Source organism: Talpa occidentalis, unplaced genomic scaffold (assembly GCF_014898055.3).
Source record: "Talpa occidentalis isolate TD23 unplaced genomic scaffold, MPIMG_talOcc4v2.1 talOcc4.2, whole genome shotgun sequence".
Lineage (NCBI taxonomy): Eukaryota > Metazoa > Chordata > Mammalia > Eulipotyphla > Talpidae > Talpa > Talpa occidentalis.
In genome coordinates, this window is record NW_023602073.1 from 66,937,617 (window position 1) to 66,946,332 (window position 8,716).

General features: G+C 44.8%; 1 long non-coding RNA gene across 2 annotated transcripts; it reads left to right on the forward strand.

The window, feature by feature from the left end:
* Nucleotides 1-2,457: 2,457 nt before the first annotated feature.
* Nucleotides 2,458-5,930, forward strand: LOC119253324 (uncharacterized). 2 transcript variants are annotated; one of them, XR_008552900.1, is made up of 3 exons: nt 2,458-2,495; nt 3,393-3,553; nt 5,754-5,930. It is a non-coding gene; the product is annotated as an uncharacterized LOC119253324 (long non-coding RNA). The 2 variants fall into 2 exon arrangements; XR_005127043.2 differs by having other exon boundaries at nt 3,452-3,553.
* Nucleotides 5,931-8,716: the final 2,786 nt, after the last annotated feature.

Here is an 8,716-nt window from a genome sequence, read left to right on the forward strand (position 1 = left end):
GTTCATCATCTCCTTCTGTTGTATTTTGATTGAATTCAGTCCACATCTATTTTTCCAAGAATGGGATACTCTGTAAGTCAGTAACTCATTTGCCCATCTGTAGCAATCTGGCCGGCTATGTTTTAAGTCAAACTGAAAGGAATCCAGAAAACACACAGACAGACAGTGAGACAGACAGACACATACACACACACACACATATGAGCAGACTTCTTTAAGTTCTGAGGCACGTATCTCTGATTGGTGACTCGGACAAAATATGTCTGATATTAGGATTATCCTCCATGATCTAGTCTCCTAGTGGGGAATTATATATTCCCCTGGCTGGGAATTAAGGGGAACTGGTTTCCAATCTCTGAGTGACCTTGGGAAAGGCACAATCTCATTCTGGGCCTCCATTTCAGCATCTTTATAGTGTGAATAATTAGCTCAAAGTGTTGTTGTGAGAAGTGAATGAAATAGGGGCTGGAAAGCTCATGATAACAACTGCTGCAATAATAGAAGGTATTTTCATTTTTATTGCTGCTTTCCACTGCCATGGACAATTGGGAGGATTTTTATTTTTTTATTTTTTAAAGATTTATTTATTTATATATTTAAGCACTGGGTACAGTCAGTAGCGCTGGAGGGTGAGAGAATTCAACAGAGACAGAGAAGGGAACAGAACAGGCAGACTGACGAAATATACTGCTGAGGGGAGCAGCGGGCGGCAGGAGAGGTCTGCGTGCCATGTGGGACCCTCGCCCGGTGGCCGGGGATTGAACCGGCACTGCAGAGGCTGCAGGCAGCTTCACAGGCCAGCGCTCAACCACTGCACCACCAGGGGAGGCCCTTGAGAGGATTTTTATTTTTTTTTAATTAATAAATTTTATTTTTATATTCCCCATACAATTGCAACCCCCCATTCTGACCCCAATCCCTCCCCTCCCACCCCCCCATCCCCCAAAAAGTGTCTCTGGTTCATAGTTTTTTGTTGATTTTGATTTTCACTTTCTTATAGTTATTCATTTTCCTGGTCCCTTATTTAAGTTTTCTAGATTCCTGCTATGAGTGAGACCATCCGGTATTTTTCTTTTTCTTTCTGGCTTATTTTGCTGAGCATGATCCCTTCCAGCGCCATCCATGTTGCTGCAAATTGCATGTGTTTATCTTTTTTGAATGCTGAGTAATATTCCATGGTATGTATGTACCACATCTTCTTGATCCAGTCATCTATTTTTGGGCATTTGGGTTGTTTCCAAAGCTTAGCTATTGTAAACAGTGCTGCTATAAACATAGGGGTGCAGGTGTTCTTTGGAATTGATGTTTCTGTGTCCTTTGGGTAAATACCTAGGAGTGGAATTGCTGGATCATATGGAAGCTCTATGTTTAGTAGGTCCAGAAATCTCCACACAGCTCTCCATAGTGGTTGGACCAGTTTGCACTCCCACCAACAGTGCAGGAGAGTTCCTTTTTCTCCACACCCTCGCCAACATTTGTTGTTGCCAGTTTTTTTAATATGTGCCATTCTCACTGGTGTAAGATGGAGAGGATTTTTAAAGGATGAGTTGTGTTCTCAGATGTGCTCTGTCCTAGGACTTCAATCTTGTCCCTCTTCAGAGAGGCTCTCTGACCAAACCCTTACCATCTGAAGAGCTACCCAGTATCTAGCCAGGTCAGTTGTCCTCTTAGCCAGTTCTGTTTTTACTTTTGCCACTTATCAGCTCCTGTTACATCATGCAGTATTTATTTTTATTCTTTCCATTGTAATGTAAGATCCACGAGGGCAAGGACTTAAGCAGTTTTGATTACTGCCTTATTCTCAAGCCAAGAACTACCAGGCCTGGCACATAGCACATGTTCAATAAACACTAGATAAATACAAGGAGATCTTCTGAGGAAATTTGATGTGGGTCTAGGTACCATCAAGTTCGCCAGGAGTGGAAGGAGCATTAGGGCAGGGGGGTGGTACTTGAGTGAGTGGCGAATTAGGCTTTTGTGGTCTGAATGGGTGACTTGAATGCCCACGACACTTGAGCACTTTTATTAAACTTTTTATCTCTAAATGCCAGTGATATAAAAGACCAGGAGAATTAGGCATCAGCAACTCACCTGGGGGAGGTGTGTTCCTACTGACAATCACCTGGATATATATGGAGTTGAGGATAACTATGGGGAGGACCAGCGCATTCTGAAAACACTCAGAACAGCAGGAGAGGTGAAGAGGTGAAGAGGGGACAAAGAAAGGGAGGCAGACAGGCCTGGGGCTCTTAAGAAGGTCCTTCTGCTATCTTCAAGCTGGCTTCTGCAAGATGCATGTTATGATCTGAAACCAACTCTGTCCAACTTGGGAAGCTTGTTGATGATTGAGATTTGTGGAAGCTTCTGGAAGCTTTTGGTTTTGTGAACTCATTAAAAGAAATTCTGGAAGAATAATGGAAATTCCATGAAGAAATTCCATGAAGAATACTGGAAACACTGAAAATAAATGAGGCTCATTTTTCAGGAAAATGGAGGTAGGGGTGGAATCTCTATGCAGTGCTTCTCTGAGTGACTTTCAAAATGCTGGGTGGGTAAAACTAACTGTTGCAGAACATTGGTCTGAAGGGTCCTGACTTCTGTATTGGCACACAAGGATATTATATTGTATGGTATTATGTTGTGCTAGAGCTCACATGCTATATAATATTATATATGTGTATACACACATACACATCTGTGCGTGTAAGATAAAGGCAGTGACAGAAAGAAGATTGGAGAGAGAGAGAGGTGGGAAGCCTTCGAAGAGCAGGTTGAATGACTGTGAGGAGTCTCGTGATACTCCTTTCCTGGTTCTGACTTTACAGTGCACTGGGTACCCTGGCAGTGCTCTGCAATCCTTCACTCAGCAGCACTCACACCAAATGAAAGAAAATGGTTAATGCAGCTAATCCATGCAGTGTCCCCAGTGGCCATGTGGGTGGAATGCCAGCCATCCAGAACCCCACTCTGGTAGCAGACAAGGTTTTTGTTTGCAAATTTCTCCAAGCTTGCAGCCCATAGACGTGGGTCTACCTGTCAGCAATTCTGAGCCATTTTCCTTTCCAGTCTGGTTTTGTGGCTGGGCCTCTGGAGAAGCTAAGACACATCCAGCAAGGGTCTGTTCTGGAAAGGTAGTGGATTGGAGAGGGGGAGCTGTGGGGTCAGCAGGACTTTGTTGGGGACCCATCCTCCCCAGAAGTAAAGAGGGAGGTCCTCTACCTACCCAGGTCCTCTACCTACCCAGGGACCCTCTACCTTCCCAGGGAAGTGTTTGTGGAAGAGCCGTCCTCCATCACCATGCTCTTCTTTCCCACCCCTCCTTTGTCCTTTGGCCAGTGGTGGGGTTTGGTGGCCATGAGGTCCCTGACTGCTATGTGATCCTCCTGCCTTAGACCAGTGAGGATGTTTAAAGTATTCTGTGAAGATCTGGGCAAGCTGCTTCTCTCCTCAGGATGCTTTGTCCTGCCAGCCAAGCCATGTTCTGTTGAGGTCATGCAAGATGGATTATTTTACATCGGCATTTGCAAATGACGGCTCAAACTTGAATCTACAAGTAGGTGTTGATGGCAGAAACTCCCAAGCATCTGTTTTCATCCCTTTGGTATCCCACCCCCAGCATCTGCTCCACACCTTTTGGGTTTGCCTAAAATTTCTAGTTTCCTTTGAATTTCAGTCCTCCTTGGGAGTCCAGAGGAACCATGACACCTGGAACCCAGAACTGGGGGTGACTGGGATCTTCAGGGTGCCACAGTGTTGTCTGCCCAAGACAGAGGGGTTAAAATCTCAGGGCTGAGTGGCATTCGAAGTAGTGGTGATACCAGACTCACCCAACCACTGCCAATGCATGTGGGGAGGACCACACAGAGCTGTTTTCTTTTTGTAATACACCCTCTCTTTGCCCCCCACCTCATGTTAGACACAGTGTGGTGCTACATCCAGGGGAGTTTTTCTTGGCTCCATCACAGATTTGTCTCTATTTTTAGCATAGGCCACAGAACAATTGTTCTCAAAGACAGCAAAAGGGAAAATGGAGTAATCATGCCCTAATCTTTTCTTCCACCTGCTCCTTCATTTCCTGCCTGTCTGAAGAGGTTTAGATAGTACCATGCTGCCTTTTCTCTTTCTCTATCTGTCCTTCCTCCCTGAAACTCCTTCAGACAGTATTAAATAAGGAGAACTTTAGGCTAGTCCACAATGATGGTTAGACAACTGTGATGTTTTATTCGGAGATTTCCACCCCCACACCCCACCTCCTCAGTCAGCTCAGAAATGCTAATAACTCGAGCCAGGATTCCTTAAACTTGAATTGTTCTAAGATAGTAAATGTCGAGTCAGGGATTTATTATTTTTTTTAAAGATTTATTTATACAAGAACTGGGGTACAGTCAGAGGCGCGGGAGGGTGAGAGAATTCACCAGAGACAGAGTGGGGAGCAGAACAGAACAGACGGAAGACACCTCTGAGAGGAGCAGCGGGTGAGGCAGGAAAGGTCTGCCACACCATATGGGTTTCTCCCTGGCCAGCTGGGAATCGAACCCGTGCTGCAGAGGCTGTGGACAGCTTCACAGCACAGTGCTCAGCCCGCTACTCCACCGGGGAGGTCCGAGTCAGGGCTTTAAAGCACCACCATTTCTCTTCTTCTCCATGCCCAAATTGGCGGACAATTATTTCGTTGACTTGCTGTCCATTTCTAGAACTCTTGTAAATTGAGTGCATTGTCGGGCCTCCCCGGTGGCGCAGCGGTTGAGCGCTGGGTTGCGAAGCTGCCCGCAGCTTCTGCAGCGCCGGTTCGATCCCCGGCTGCTCCCCGGCCACTGGAGGAGGGTCCCACATGGCGCGCAGACCTTTCCTGCCGCCAGCTGCTCCCCTCAGCAGTGTACTTCGGTCCTTCTGCCTGCTCTGCTCCCCGCTCTGGCTCTGGTGAATTCTCTCACCCTCCCGCGCTTCTGACTGTACCCAGTGCTTGTATAAATAAATAAAAATAAATCTTTAAAAAAAATAAATAAATAAAATAAATTGAGTGCATTGTCCACAACAACATATATAAAAATCAGATCCAAAGAGCTTACTCGGAAACCTTTGGTGCACTACCTACAAGATAAAGTCCAAAGAGTTAGCCATGTGCTAAGTACAATTGTTTAGGTTGTACACTGCACAACGCAAAGGGGCACCATGTTCCTCCAAACCCTGAGACCTGAGACCCTGTAGTTGACGAAGCATTCAAGGCTCTTTTCCAAGCAACTCCTCTAATCTTATGTTCCCTAAACCTCTAGAGATACACCCTTTATTTTAGTCAATCTGGTCTTGCTCTCGTTAAACAAACCTTGAAATTCCTACATCTGGGCCTTTGCACACTCTTCCCTCAGCGTGAGATGCTTCCTTATCTGCACTTAGTCTAGTCTTCCCAGTCCTCCAAAGCTACCTTAAGTTCCACCTTCTCTGTGACAGAGATTATGCCTGGAATCCGTTGCTATTTCTTCTGAACTGCTGTAGTACTTGTTGAGAGACCCCATGAGACTTACTGCACACAGCTGAAATTGTACCTTTCTTCCCAAGTATTCTGTATCTCCAACTAGATTGTGAATGAAGACAGCTATCACCTTTAACATTTCCTAATTTTCTATAGCACCAGACACAGTGCCTGATACACAAAGTGTGCTCAGTAAATTGTTGATTTGCTGACTAGTTCATTTAAGTTGCTTTTTGAAGAAACCATTCACCCTCTCTCCCACCCCCTTGTTATTTTATTCCAGTTCCCGGAATTTCATAATAACAGAGATGGTTCCAGAAAGCTGATACAGGCCATTTCCTCCAAATAAACCCATGTTTTCATATGACAAACTGTGGCGCTTTCTATAAAAGAAACCCTCTGTTTGGGTTCCATCAAACACATGCCAAATAATAATGATAATAAAACAATATCCATTTATTGAGCGCTTGCTAACCACTTGCACATGGACTAAATACTTTACATGCATTATCTTATATAATCCTCTACCAATCAATAAGGTATTTATATTTTTCCAGTTTTACAGATGAATAAATAAAGTTTCAACAAAGCAAAGAAACGTCTCGTAAGTCACAGAGTTAGTTAGTGATGGCCCCAGGATTTGAACCCAGTCCTTGTAAACACTGTGCTGGTACACATGCTTTCCCCAATCTGGCCTGTAACACTTTTGAAGGGCCTCCTGTTGGTAAGACACGTGGTTTTGGGGTTGACCTTGATGTGACCAGAGGTCTGAGTGCTCATAGACTATCAGCCAGAAACTAGTTAACAAGCCTTATCTTTAAAATTAAGCAATTGGACCACGTCCCTTCCTGTTCTCAGGATTTATGAAGCTATGACTTCTTTATGCACTAAAGACAAGGCCTTTGCTCTCAGGAATTTACACTCTTGCTGGGGAGGGAAGGTAGAAACCATAGGGAGGAGGGGCTAGCTCAGGTAGACTCCCACCAGGTGAGTGGCTGAGGTTGGTGGGGGGCACATGACAGGATGGGGAAGCTCTGCTGTTTCCCGGCAAGCAGCGTGGGCTTGGAGCTGCTGTCAGAAGGATGTCATCTCTCGAAGGACAACGGCCTGACCTTCCCAGCGAGGCCTGGGGAGGTCTGCCAGCGGAGTGGTGCAGATCACAACCCCAGGATGTTTATCAGCCGGGCCATTTTGACCCTTCAACAAGATGTTTCTTGAGCAAATTTTTTGGAATTTTGGTGGGCTCTGACCTGCAGTTTTCACTTCCAAAATAACTTGACTTTTCTAAAGTGGTAATTTCATTTTCATGATAATACTAAACTGAAGCCACATGATCTCTAATTGGAAGCAGGTCTTGGGCCGCAGAGTTGCCAAGAAGCAGTAAGAAACATGCTTATTCTACTACTTTGCTTGAGGCACTCAGCATTTTTGAATGCCTGGGCAGAAATATAGTTTTTTAAATAAAGCCAATCCTGAAAAGGAGGGGGTAAGGGGAGGGGAAAGCAAGGCAGGATGGGCGGGGGGCAGGAGGAGAGGATAGAAATGGGAGAAAGGAATTTTTTTTAATCCAAAGAGAGGAAAATAATACTTTTTATTTTTGTATTTAAATGTTCCTGTCTGTCTCTGCCATTTTTGGTATTAGTGAAAGTGGGGTGTGTCCTGCATGTCTTGGGCTGGGGTAGGAGTGTAGCTGACACTCTTTGAGTTTTCGGCTGTGGTATTCTGATTTCCTTCAGTCCCGCAGAATGGAGGGCCGCCTTCAAGAGGGAAGCTGAGAATGATTTCTTCTCCTATTTTCTTTCCCACATCACTTCGCTTGCTCTATTAATTGTATCCTGATGAGAGATGCAGTAATTCCTCCTCCAGTGGCAGTTGGAAGGTTGTTTTAATAAATCTCTCTGGAGGGAGGCAAGAAAGCTGTCACGGCCTTTTCTTTTTTAGAAAGTGTCCCGGGAAGGCCCCAGAAAATACTGACATGAAGGAAATCTTTTAATGACTTTTTTAAAAAAGAAACAAAACAAACCCATCTCTGAAAACAAAAATTATATAACAGATTAAATGCACATCTGAACTTTCTGACGGAAGCCAAAGCTGTTTTCTAAATACAGTTGGGAGCCTAGTAATCACATGGTGTTTTTGAGTCTTCCCTTCCTGCTGCCCTCAGTTTCCTGCAAGGCACCATTTTAGACGAATTTGCTGGAGGGAACTCCAGGTTCTGTAGCTCTGTCCCACCCTGTCAGAGAGTGTCTCTTAAGTGCTGTTGGGGTTTCTGCGGACTGGCAGCCCCCTTCACATCCCCCAGCAGGCTCCTCCTTGGGGGCAGTGTCCCTCAGCAGGCTTCTCAGACCCTTCCTGCACCCCTGTACCTTCTCTGATCACCCCGCCAGTTCCAGGGCTCCACCCTTCTGCCAGGGCTACTCACTGCCTGGGCTGCCCTCGAAGAATCCCTGATGTGATTCTTACTCACTTTGCACACCTTTAGCAAAGGCAAGACCTTGAGGGTAGGTATGAAAGGAGCAAGAAAGAGGCAAAGGGGTGGGGAAGGAGAATGTTCTAGCTTTCAGCTTTAACTATTGTAAAAAACCACTGCACCCTGGGCTGGGAAAGGGTAGCCTGGAGCTTGGGTTGAAAGAGAAAGTCTCAAGGGGGAGAATATTTAGAAATGCAACCACAATGCCTCAAGATAGATGTGACTCAGTGACTTCCCAAAACACGGATTTCAGATAAATATCACATTACGTTCTTCTTGTTCTTTTCTCTTGATTTTTCTAAGGCGGCCGTCGACAATTTTAATTTAAACCCCGCTGTTACACACCCACTGCAGTTTCCAGGGAAGGCAGGCAGGTGGTGAAGGTCCAGTGGGGACATTGGCTTTTCCTGTGTCCCCAAGGGCCCCTGGGCCCTGAAGCTCTAAGAAACCAGAACATCTGGTCCATTTCAGCAGTTTATTCACAAGTTCAGCCAGTTATCTGGATGTTTCGTCTATGCAGTGCCAAACATCTGGGTAGACATTTTTTTAACCAGATTTACTAGATGTTTGGCATTGTGTAGACAGGAATCTGATTTTTTAACTTATTTCTATACTCTTTTGAGATTCTTAGTAACCTGTGCTCTCTGGTATAATGAAAGAGATGAAAGATGAAAGGAGATTTTTTTTCCTGAACATTCTAAATAAACTTGTGTTTATGTAATCATTGAAAAATGGACAATTTTTAAAAGATTTATTTATTTATTTATAAGAAGCAC